The following is a 13,359-nucleotide window of genomic DNA, read 5'->3' on the forward strand; positions in this document are numbered from 1 at the left end:
GCCAGGCAGGCCCACTCTGTTGGGGGAGGGATGTAGGGGCTCAGGGCATCCTTACTGAGCTGTGGCGATCTCAGGAATTCTTTCATTCGGCTCATGTTTATTAACTACCGGCTCTGAGCCGAGCCGTGTGCTGGCTGGGCCTGCTATGATGTCCAGGAGAGAAACGGCCACTCGCCCTTCCCTGGGATATTAGTAGGGGTGAAATCAATGGAATGAAAAAAACCAGTGTGGGTTGAAACTATTTGGGGCGAACCCTAAGGGATGGTTGTGGTTTGGGCAGATCTAAGGGTGGGGAATGATTCAGGCAGGACTTGGGGAGGTAAAACGGAAATGGGGGAATGGCCTTGGCTCACGTTCCCTCTCCAGAATGCTGTCTACGCCCTGCCCTTTTCAGTCCGAAGTGCCTTCCTGGCTTCATTGTACCTGCCAGGTGTCATGCGATTACAGAACTTAGTGTGCGTCCTCAGTTCTAGATACTTCCTCTGCTGCAGGAGTGGGCGGCGACGGACAGGGTGTTCTTGTTCTACTCGAGCCTGTTTATGTTCCCTACCCAAGCAGATCAGTTACAAGATCTGTGCCACACTTTGCCCCCTCTGGAAAACATCATCTTACCTACTCTGCCTGATTCCCAGGTCACTTAGTACAAAACGAGGAAGTGAGTGAGAAAGCACTTTGAAACACAGTTATTTTCAATACATTCACGTGTGGGTGCAGCTGCATAAAAATGTGATGCTATAAGTACTGTTAATACAAACCCAAACGTGCACCTTCCAGACTTCCTCCGTGTTCTCTGTGCTTTCTGTGCTCTCTATGGAACGTCTCACTGTCTGTGTGTGATAGACCATCATGAACCTGCCTTTTCTCCTTGCTAGATGGAAATCCCCTGACGGTAGAATCTGAGTCTGTGTTACCTTCGCATCCACCACGGAGCCTGGGGCCCTGCAAGGGCAGAGGATGTGCTCTGTTGAATAGGTGTTGAGTGAACCCTTGTGCAAAATAAGCTGACACTATTGCTGTTGTTTCCACTCCACCTTTTTGCCTTTCCTCATATACCCCTGGAAGGAAGGCATCTGCTTCTCTCCTGTGCTCATCCTTGAGTGCCCGGGTTGAGTCCCACATCAGAGAAGCCATGTCCACAATCCAGCTCTCACTCCAGCCAGCCCTTCCTTCTGAAGTCTTTCCCCATTTGCAGCCTGGACCGCAAAGTTCAGCCCTCAGGGATGTCTTGATTCATTTGACATTTCAATGGAAGATTGCAAGTATCCTGGGCTGGGACCACCATGTCTTAAGACCCCATTACCCTTTTGCCTCAGTTCCAGGAGGACAGCGACTTGATCTGTCTTGTTCACCACTGTGTCTGCAGGATTATTACATTACCTGATGGAATAACTGCTCAGTAAATATTTGTTGAATGATTGAATGGGTTTTACACATAATAAACGGTTAATAAGTACTTAACTCACAATCAGATGTTTTGGAGGTGGGTGAATAATGAGTACACCAACCTGACTGGAGCAAAGGGTTTCTTTTCAGGAATAATGAGAAATAGGGTGGAAAAGTAGTTTGAGGTGAGATTATGAAGAGGCTGGAATCCCATTTTGTAAGAGAAGAAAGCAACCACAAATTTCTGAATATAGGAAGGGCAAGAAATAAGTGGGATTTTAGGAAGTTAACTTGAAGCAGTGGGTAGCGTTGATGGGTTTTTGTTATACAGAAAACGAGACAGAGGCAGAAAATAGTATATGTGCAAGGGGCCAAACACTGATGGCAACCGTGGGAATTGATGAGTGAGAGAAAATAGGAAGGAGGGATGTAAAAGGCTTTCACTAGTTGGATGTGGTGGGGTTGGGGAAGCAAAGATGGCTATTAAAGATACCTTGTAGAATTCTGTGGTAGTTAAGGGGAATAGGATCAGTGCATCATCTGGTTTTGATGGAGGCAACGTGATGCATTGGGCGTTAGATGTGTAGCGCTTGAGTAGCACTGGTATCCCAGAGAAAAGGGAGGACTGAAGATCCGATAGAAAATATCCGCATAGAGTTCAAGGTTGTAAGAACAGACAAATCCTTTAGAGGGCAAAGGGGGAAAAATCGTTTTGAAATAGGACCTAAATATTGGGGAAGGAATAGATTTAGGACATAAAAGGAAGGCAAGGAGCTACGTCAGGAAAAAGGGTTTAGAGAAGAAGGAAAAAGCAAAATCACAAAGTCTAGGGCAGAGACCTTTGGGAACGTTTCATATGTATGTGTTTGTGTTTGTAGAACTGCATAGAAAAAAGTCTGAAAAGATACACATCAACATGTTAATTGTGTTTTTCCAAGGTGATGGGATCACCAGGACCTTTTATTTTCATCTTTCCATATATTGATAGTATCTGATTTTCCCGTAATGAATGAATTACTTTATATAACCTTGAAAAATTACATTAACAAGGCTGGGCGTGGTGGCCTCACGCCTGTAATCGCAGCCCTTTGGGAGGCCGAGGCGGGCAGATCACGAGGTCAGGAGATCAAGACTATCTTGGCCAACATGGTGAAAACCCGTCTCTACTAAAAATACAAAAATTAGCCAGGCATGGCAGCACGTGCCTGTAGTCCCATCTACTCAGGAGGCTGAGGCAGGAGAATTGCTTGAACCTGGGAGTCGGAGGCTGCAGTGAGCCGAGATTGTGCCACTGCACTCCAGCCTGAGTGACAGGGCGAGACTCCATCTCAAGAAAGAAAAGAAAAGAAAAGAAAAATTACATTAATAATATTTGAGGAAAGAATGTTTAAAGTTACAAGAGGATGAAGACTTTAAGAATAAATTTTTAGGAACTCAATTATTCCCCTATAGACTCATTTAATTTTCTCAAAGAAGAAGTCAAAAAATCAATCAACAAATAGAAACTACCATCCTGGTCAGCTTCTGTCATTCACTCAGTCACCAAATATTGAATGCCCACCACGTGCCAGACGCTATTCTAGGCACTGGAGTAAGAACAGTGAATAAAATAAATTCCTTCTCTTCATGGAATTTCAGTTCCAGTGACACTCCAGCAGCACTTACATCAGAGTGAGTCATCAGGAGAAAGTGAAATCATAAATGTGAAAGCATTTTGACAAGTCGGTGTGCAAGGGGTTTATTAACAGCCAATTGGTATTGACAGATCCAGGTAAATAAAATGATTATTCATGAGTATTCCACTTTTTTATTTTTCATAGATATTAGGAAATATTTGTGGGGTTTTAGCTACAAATACACTCATATATATGCAGATTTTATACATACTTTACACATTCTTTGTTTTAGTGCCTCGGTGGTTGTATTTCCATTTCATATTGAGACTGAATGTCAAAGGGCACTTCCAGAGCATCTGAGCTTGATTGTATTGCTAACCCTAAACTTACCTAACTGAGGATGGGAGGGAAGAAAGGGGAAAGAAGAGGCTCAGGAGATTTAGAAAGTTCCTGGAACATATCCACGGAGAGAGGGTAGGACTGTACTCTCCTGCTTTAGAAAGAGGAAATGATATTAGAGAGAGGATATAGTCATGACTGTTAACGTCCCATGAGTCTGTAACTGCACTGGAAAGCGTGTATGGTGTGCGACAAGAAACATTTGTCTGGGAATGAAAAAACCTAGGTTGGAGTCCCAGCTGCCCCTAAGATCCATCTACGTCAGTAAAAAGAGATGTTTGGACTGGGGGAGAGTTTCCTAAGCTTTTCGATTATGAAGTCTCCTTTTAGCAACAATAACAAAATTCAGCCCCTCTCTGCAATGCAATAGTAGTTATATATAATAACTGTAAATTCAGCAGTGTTTCTAGAGGCATTTATATTTTTATTCATGGAAATTTCATGCATATGAAAAGGGATACATTTATGGGCAAGCCATTATTCAGTGTTGGGAGAGTATTTGGTGTCTTTGGAGTGATGGGCCCTTGCACAGAGCCCACGGGCTTCCTGGTGGCCTTTTTAGAGAACCCCTGAACTGGGTCTTTCCATCTTGGATCTCTCCTACTTTGTAGCCCTAATTTAAGATAAAATATCAGGACGCAATCTTTTGCAACCTGCTAACTGAAGACCCTTCATAGAGGAAGTTAACAATTCTTCAGTCTGCGTTTCAGAAAGAATTTCTAAGCTACGTCAGACATTTCCCTGAATGAAGGTGGATAAAGAAGACGTATTTGTTCATTTTTCCCTAATCCTGCCTAACACCTTTATTTAAATTGGAACTTGTTTGCCGTGACTTTGATGTTCATGAGTGATTATTTAGATGTTATTTTGGGGTTGCTATCAAGTGCTTGTTAATTCTTCTTTCCTACACTTGACATCTATGTTGAATATCATTTTTCATAGGGAACTAATGAACATGACTGCAGGTGCCTTTAGTCATAGGATCATGGAAACTACAGACAGTAAATGGAAGATGTTGCCTTTTCCTCATCTAGAAAATGGGAATAATAATATTAAGTATCTTTACTCAGTCATCTGGCATAGTAAATAAATAAGATTCCTCACCTAGAAAATGGGAATCATGATGTTAACCATCCTCACCCAGTTGTCATGAGTAAGAAATATGATTACCAAGCTAATTGCAAATATAAATAGCTGTAAATTAAATGGTAAGTAATAAAAGTAGGAAATATTTGGCTAATAAATGGGGGAGGCCTTTAAAATTTGTTTTTTTCTTTATTGATGTCTGCTGGCAGTAGTCATTACCACTATAATAGTAATAAAATAGTAAACAAAATAGTAATAGTAAACAAAACCAGCCAAAACAACAGTTGCAACTACCTTTGATTGGGCATTTTTATATGCCTGGAGGTTTACTTACATCATTTCATTGAATCTGCAGAACAGCCACCAAAGGTAAGTGATTGACCCAAGGTCACACAGTTAATAAATAGAGGAGATGGAATTTGAGTCCAGGTCTAGCTGACACCAGTGCCCATATATTTCCTGTTGTGGTCCACTGCCTCTCACAGCTGGAACTCTCTCAGGTTCCACTGTCTTATGCTAGCTGTTACTAGACTCTTGTCCATCCTCTTTGGAGGAGCCAGTTGAGTTGCTTACTTGGAGGTCTTGAAGAAAGAACTCCCAGTAGGTGGTGTCTTAATCATTGGTTCTCAGGCTGAGCCATACATTAGAATCACCTGGAGATTCCATTGACTTCTACTAGAATCTAAGCACCATTAGAATTTAAACACCACGCAGAGACGTATTGTTTATTTTAATCATTGCTACAGTATTGAATGATACTGATGATTGGGCCCTATCCCAGACCTATTAAATTGGAATCTCCAGAGGGTGGGGCCCATGCGTATATATTTTAAAAATATATGATAATTAATATGCAGCCAAAGTTGCAAACCACTGCTCCAAAAGATTTCTCCATGGATTAGGTCAGAAAGAGAATGACGAAGGCTTCCCCCAGGAATGATCTGTTGATGAATGAAGCCAACAAGGCCTAGGAAATCAAGCTCCTGAGTTCAAACCCTGGTTCTTCCAGTTCCCACTTGTGTGACCTTTTACAAATTACTTGACCTTTCTGAGCCCATTTCCTCACTGACTAATATTTTTAATTTCATAGTATTGCTGGGAAATGACATTTAAAAATCCATGTGAAATTCCTTCTGCTGTGGCTAACACATAGTAAATGGTGGTGTCATGACCAAGGAGATGAAGGAAAAGGAAAATGTAGTATTTTAGCAGTTTTGCAGTATTTGTCTGAAAACCTTTATTTAACTTTACACTGGAATCCAGACTGAACTGAATTAAAAGGGAGCCCCTTTTAAAAACAGTATCAGTGAGCTCTTGAGGTGATTATGCCTCCTGGTGATCTATCACTTTTAATTTAGCCTTTAGCATTTGTGCAAGATTGTAAAGTTGTATTGTTTCTCTCTTGCTTCCCAGATAAATAGAAAGCAGGAGCCATAGTCATAATGTGAGTGTTCAAAGCTAGCATCCTGACAAAGGCTATTTTAGATTGAGCCTTCCAGTCATTTGTTCAGAGGCCTTTGACATTGAAGACCAAAATATACTGTTGGAGATGCTACCTCTGGCAGTTTAATTAGTATTTTTCAGGGAATAGACACACAATTTCTATATGGGCAGAATGAAATTGGAAGTAGGGCAATTATTCAGTGAGTTCATATAGTAAAGAGAAAAGGAAAAGATAGAGCAAAGAAACTCTGGCTGGGCGCGGTGGCTCACACCTGTAATCTCAGCACTTTGGGAGGTTGAGGCAGGTTGATCACGAGGTCAGGAGTTTGAGACCAGCCTGGACAAGATGGTGAAACCCTGACTTTATTAAAAACACAAAGATTAGCAGGGCGCAGTGGCAGGTGCCTGTAATCCCAGCTACTTGGGAGGCTGAGGCAGGAGAATCGCTTGAACTCGGGAGGCAGAGGTTGTAGTGAGCCAAGATCGTGCCTGGGCGACAGAGCAAGACTCCATCTCAAAAACAAACAAACAGACAAACAAACAAGCAAAACTCTTTAAGCAAGCTCTTTTGCCATTTTTAAATAGATAATTTTTTTAACTTTATAAAAGTAGCTACAGCCTAAAGGTATTTTTGTAACGTATCTACAGGGCTAATAAAGCAAAAGGAATACATATAAAATACCTTTAAAAGGCCAGGTTTTCTAATTTGTACTTCTTTTATTAATATAAAAATAGCAAAATAAACAGTATGATTGTACTTATTGTGAGTGAAGAAAATGTTAAATGTATTTTCCACATAGGGGGCAGCAAAGAAGAGAGAGGAAGAATGCTAGTTAAGAGGACCAGTTAGATGTTTTATCAAGTTATGGCAAAAAAATGTTTTCTCTGTGACTCTTGTAAATATCGATTGGATTTGTTTCCTGGCCCCTGAGAGTTCTGTGCCTGTTTTGTGGCTGCAGTTGAATGAGTATTAATAAATTGTTTGACTTTTGTAATTAAATTTGAGAACCCGATTGAAGGGGATTTTAGCTTCCTTGAAAACGTACTTTAAGTTAATCTGCTTAAGAGGAAGTATCTGTTCATCGTTAGCAAAATCAAAAGACTGCCTCTGCCTTATAACTGATGATTTCTACAGGCCTGGTTATGAATCTTATGGTAATGTTAAACCTTCAAAAATTATTTGGGGAATTAAAAAAATTAAGTTGTCGACTTAGCACTTGACTTTACATTAATTATTGGCAAAGTGTAGATTTTTTTTTTTGTCATTATGGTGGTGTTTTCTCTTTTTCTGCCATAATTTTGTCTTTTAGAGTTGGCAGCTATTTTGTCCCAAGGAAGTTTTAGAACCACAGTTCTTTGAGTATTAAAAAAAAAATAGCAGTCACAAATGAAGAATGAGAACTGTTTTTCAAAGAACTGTATTTTGGAGGAGTAAATTCTCAGTATTTTCTTAGCAAATAAAATCATTTTAGGCAAATTTATCAGTATTGATTTAACTGCTTCTCTTGTGTATATGACAAACATCTATAAATTATTACAATTGAAGCCCTATGTACTTCAAAAATTATTTAAGGTGATGTATGTGAATGAATCTCAAATATGTTAAATTTCTATACCAGATGTTAAAAAATACATTGAATTGTGTTGAATGCTGACAAGGGATAATGTATGATTAATCCTGTTTTTAATTAAATAATATAATTATTATATTTCGTGACTGTGCATTCAACACCTTAGGTATATATTACAGAGATAAAACTGCCGACGATCAGCATCTGTTTGTTAGAAAAACGTTTCTATTAATACTTAAAGGAGAAAAGTTTAGTAAAGATCAAAGACTGAAATATGATTTCTAAAATGGAAATGCTTTTATTATGTTATTAATGATGTTTGTCTTTGGCCTGAGCTACAATTTTAACTGCTACAGTTGGGGGATAGGAAAGAATAGGAAAGTGCGGGAGTATCTAACATACAGTTGTACTCAGAATGGAATAAAGAGTTGTGTGTATTAGGAGAATGTTGTATGAAATTACTTTCACTTGAAATAAATAATTGAGGCAAAAGTGAGGTATGGATTAGAAGTGTCTGGCTGTCTGCCCTCATCCTCATTTGTGTGTATGTGTGTGTGCCTAGAGATACGGCCACGGAAAGCAGCGTGAGTAACTCAGGCTTCACTCTGTTCCACTGCCCTTACTGGAGCTATCAAAGTGCCCTGAGGGAGCTGCACTTGTTCAACAGCTACTGTTAGACTGTTGTAAAAGTTGGAGTTGATCTATGAACAACTGATTGATTTAAAACATCACTGAGCAATCCTAGGTAGTCATCCTTCCCAAAGGTCACAACCAAATATTTGTACTGTAGTCTTACAAACTTTCGGGAAACTTGAAAATGGAGAAGATAGTGAAACACACTCACAAGGCAGGAATTCCATCTGAATTCAGCTTAGATCTCTGTACCTCCTAAAGAATTTTCCTGCCTCTAACATGTTAAAAGCAGAGTTCCTGTTTGAGGGAACTAGTGCCAAATTTCTGTTTGATGTAAAATTATTCTCAGCCAACACTTGTTGAGATTCCTATTAACTGTGGATCCTATTAACTGAACTTTGGTTGCCTAATCATAAATGCTTTCTTTTTTTTGTAGCTAAGCTGATAGGAAAAATACAGTTTCTGTGCTGATTTTGAGAATACAGAATCAAATACAAAATCAAAGACTTTTTTTTAGGGTAAAAACAAAGGGCTATAACTTTTATTTTAAAGAATATTTGAAATAAATAAAATGTATATTTATCAATGTATAGCTTTAGAATGAATGTTTTCCTGTGTATCATCATTTATTAGTTTACTGAAAACACAGCCATTTTGAATTCTAAACCGAGAAATTAATAACTGCAAGAAAAAAATTATCTGTTCAATTAGTAATTTTTGTATACTTCTTGTAAACCGAATGTTGGAAAATTAGTTGTCTTTTTCAGAGATAATTATAAATCTGCAAAACAGGATATGCAGTCAAAATGAACTCAAAACAGGAACTCTTTTTAATTTATATTTGCAAGAGACTTTATCTCCAAATGTTATATATTATATGAGAACAACAACAACAAAAAATCACCGTGTGTTTTGTTTTTAACTAAAAAGAACTGACTTTCCCGTCCATATGTATGCTGTCTTGAGTTCAACCCCAGTTCACTAGGGGCATGCCTTGGACTTTTCACATTCTTTCAAGCCCCAATACTAAAGAAAAAAAAAAAAGGCACTAACCTTCTTGGCACAAAACTAGACCCTGGCTGGTACATCAAACGTTGCACACACATCTGTAACCCTCTGGGGATAAGGCTCAGCCGCCACATCGGGATCAGTCCATATGATTACTATGTTTATGATAGACCCACCTTGCTTCCAAATTGAGACTTTAAGATTATACACATCATGCCGTCCTGTCTCATCTATTTTTGACAAAATGTGTCGGTGAGATTTTAGGGTTTTGTTTTGTTTTTTTTTTTACAGTAGGCATCTACGAAGTCCTTTGGAATCAGTCATACTTGTGTTGATTACTAAAGTTCATCTCTTTCAATGGGGTATTTTTAAATAAGCTGTGACTTTGGATGGATACTATTGGAGGAATGGAGCTGTGATCCCTGTCAAACTGAGAAAAACAAGGGTATGGGAAGACTCCTTTGGCTACTTAGTGCTTTGTGACTTTTGAGGAAACTTTGCAGCACGTAATTCTAAGAAGATTGTAGGAAACGGCACAGTAGAGCCAGGCTCTTCGTGGGGGAGGGGAGTGAAGGCTGTGCTCGTGTAGCTTCAGTCATGTCCGACTTGATCCTAAACACTGCGGTTGAAATGTTCCTTTAGAATGATCTTGTGCATACTAATCTGTTTCTTTCCTTAGCCAGTAGTTCTATATTAATTCAGGAGCTATAAAACAAAGTTCAGATTGATATCATTTTCCAACTGTGAAAGTATGTTCACCTTCTGTATTGAATACAAACATTTCAACAGGCCCTGTTACCCGCTGGCCTGACTGTTAACTTTTTATTAAAGTATAAAGGACCTTTACACTTCTGTGTGTTAACTTTTCGTGGATGAAATACGTATTGACAAATGTAAACACATGGATTTACTAAGCACCTAAGGTGCTCAGGTTGAAGTGCGTGTGGCTCTCAATACAGAAAGAAGTTGAGAAAACTGAATTATGAAGAATTTAGCAGTTACTGCTCAGAACAATCACATTTCAGCCCCGGTTATAATTCTCATCTCTCTGTGCATTTAACCGGCTGTGCCTTGACAGAGGAATAAGGCAACATTTAAAAAAATGCAGTCTTTTAGTTTTGGAATGCAAGCCCCAGCATCTTTACAAACCCTCTCTTATATGAAGTTAAGACAAACTTAACTAAAGGTTAAATTGTACCTTGTGAAGTCGGATGGTTTAAAATGTGCAGTGGAGATCCATGTGAAGAATAAGATGTAAAGCATAATTTTTTTGCCTCTGAACTTTGGAATTCTAGGCAGACTTTTTGCATCATGTACGAATAAATCAAAAAGGGGCATGCAGAAGTGAAACCACTCCTGTGGCTGCTGTCAGATTTGACATTCATTCCACTGATGATGTGTTTGTTTGGCTTGTTTTTCTCCACTTCAAATGTTCTGTTTTTTTCCCCCTCCAGAAATATGGTGAAATGGTGTTAAAACTGTCCACACACGCTCTCACTCTGGGAGTTCATGCAGAGGACACTCAGCCTGAGGACCAGCAGCAGGCCCGCCACCCCCACCTCCCTCCCACGCAGAGTGCCACCTCCCAGGCCTTCCCATCACACCCTGGCTTGCTGTGCTTCTCTGTACGAATGGCGTTTCTGTTTCCAGCCTCAGTAGTCCAAGGTGTTCTCCTCTTGGATGCAGGGGCTTAATTCAACCCCCTTTCCTCTGCCTTGACCACCGATCAAATAGGCAAAGCTACTAGAAATTGTCGTGTGGCGTAATTTGCCACTTACTATCTATTTCCCATCACAGTATATAAATCTTTGTTTTTCCTTAAGGGACTCAGAGCCCAGGCAGAACTTTTGGGGTTATTAGTTTCGTATTTTATTTAGTTCTATGTTATTAAATTAAACATCTAATTATATGTGTCACTTTACAGACAAAAAGTTTTTTTAAAAAAACCCCGTCAGTATGAGCAAATAGAAACACATTTAAATTCCTGATTAAAAGACTGTCAACATGATTCTTCATATTCGAGAATCGGTTTATTTAATGAGCTTAGATTTAAATAATTTTTTTGCATTCTTTTTACTAAATAGGTAAATAAAAATACCTTTTATTATCGGTAGGAAAATGCCTTTTATTATATACAGTGTATTTTGGTATAGTATGTGTTATTGCCCTAGCTGGATATCATGTATTTTCTGATAGTATTAAAATATTTTAAAATCTAAAATCCCCAGTCTCTAAATTCTAAGAAAAAAAAATACTGCACATATGTTCAGCTGTGGAAGTTGTACCATGACCTTTCAGAGGGTTTAGCTGCACAAAGTTCTACAGCTTTTTCAGATTTATTGCCATAAATAGTCTTGTTTTGTAGCTCAGTTCTCTGTGCTCTTTGTCAGTAAGTGGGCAGATGTTTTTGCCTTTTTATAAAAGTGCAGTAATAGGCATGTCTACTGCCTTTATTTCATCAGCTAGAAGAACCATATCCATGGCTTATCCTGATGACAGGTGATTCACCTGAGCTTTGTTCCCAGATTGGTAGTGGGCAACGTGGCGTGTCGTAAGTGGCCCTTCCCACCAACTGAATTGAAAAAGGTTTCTTTCCGATTTAGATATAAACTTACGCTTTCACCTGTCGGAGGAAAATGAAACCATCACTAACAGTTTTTATTTTGTTGGCAGGTTCATGCCTATGACAAAGAGATTTATCCCCAGGTGAATTACTCCTTCACATTGGTGTGGCAATGACTATTTAATAAAGCTATTTATGAAAACTCCTTCAGTGTGTGGTCCCCGTTCCCACAGTGTGTCACTGCCGCCGCCAAGTGACAGGTCTGAAAAATCAGCAAATCGTAAACAATTAAGGCATCAATTCCTCCTTCCCAAACTAAGGCCCCTGCTACCTCCTAGATAAAGATAGTGTCTACTTCTGTAAGGAGAAACGAAGACCCTTCCCCAAATCACACTGGACCTAATGGGTGTCCCTCCAAATTCATGGTGTCTCAGAGAAGAATGGCATGGGTGATGAAGAAAAGAATTTCTTTCTCTGAATGTATAGATGTAATTTTAGGGTTGAAGGAGTGTGTGTATGTGTCTGTGTGTGTTCGGTTAGTTTACCACAACCTCACACAAAAATCATACCGTACAGCAGGGAAGAAATTCTCTGTCTTAAAAATCTACCAGTCACACCAAAAATTTGTAACTCCAGGAACACACACATACTTGGGGATGTATGCAAAGACTGTTCTCTTCTGCAACCTCATTCTCGAACGGGTCTAAGAGCTTTTCAATTGCTGTGACATTTTCAGCCAGGGAAGTAGTAGTTGTTGCAGAGCAATGTTTTACAGGCAATTACTTTATATGATCAATGGAGCAATTCCCCTTCCAGAAAGGAACCAAAGAGATCTAGTTAAATCATTAAAGAGAGAAAGAGAGTGGGAGAAAGGGTTCATCTCATTAGCAGGTGCCAGTGCTGCAGGCTCCGTGGCGGCACACAATGTCACTGGCCCTTTAAGACAATGACTGCGCTCCCTCCACCACTGCCACCCCCTCCCCTGTAGCTGTTGACAGGTCTAAACCTCCCTAGCAGCCCATTGTGGCCGCAGTAGGAGGCACCTGCAGAAAATGTGCCAAAACCAGGCAGGGAGCAAGAGCTTTTCAATAAGCTCCGCAGCTGGAGAGGAGAGGCAACACTAAACAACCAGCCTGGGCCCAGGCATGTGATGGGAAAAGGGGTCAAAAACAGACACCTCCTATGGGCTTTCTGAGCACTGTTCGGTTCAATTTGCTGACATCTTCTAGCTGGCTTTTCTCTATTTGCTTAATATGCTGAGGTATTTAGCTTAAAAGCACTAAATGCCTCATCATGATGAGTCGTTTTCTCTTTCCCCATTTACTGTTATTAAGGACATTTTCCAGCATTTTCACTGTCTTTCTGCCCCAAACTAAGATTGTTTTCTTTCGCTCCTGTCTCGTGACTACTCACAGGCATTCTCCACCACACACCGCCTGCTTGATTTTACTCATCTTTAATTCAGGGATGAGTAAAGCTCTCCAAATTTAGGATCTGTGCTACCTTTGTAAAATACACACTCCTGACTGCTTTCGGCACGTGTGTGGATGCTGAATTCTTGCATTCCAAGTAGTAAACATGTATTATGCATCTACTGTGTACCCACCAGTGTTCGCAGGGCTTCTAGAAATCCACAGATGAACAAGACATGCTTTTC

General features: G+C 39.7%; 1 protein-coding gene across 1 annotated transcript in view; it reads left to right on the top strand.

Moving 5' to 3' along the window:
- The window catches only part of HSPA12A (heat shock 70kDa protein 12A), a 182,054-nt gene that overhangs the window by 1,110 nt on the left and 167,585 nt on the right, over nt 1-13,359 (top strand). The window lies entirely within an intron of this gene.

This window comes from Colobus angolensis, unplaced genomic scaffold, assembly GCF_000951035.1.
Source record: "Colobus angolensis palliatus isolate OR3802 unplaced genomic scaffold, Cang.pa_1.0 Scaffold75, whole genome shotgun sequence".
NCBI classification, from domain to species: domain Eukaryota; kingdom Metazoa; phylum Chordata; class Mammalia; order Primates; family Cercopithecidae; genus Colobus; species Colobus angolensis.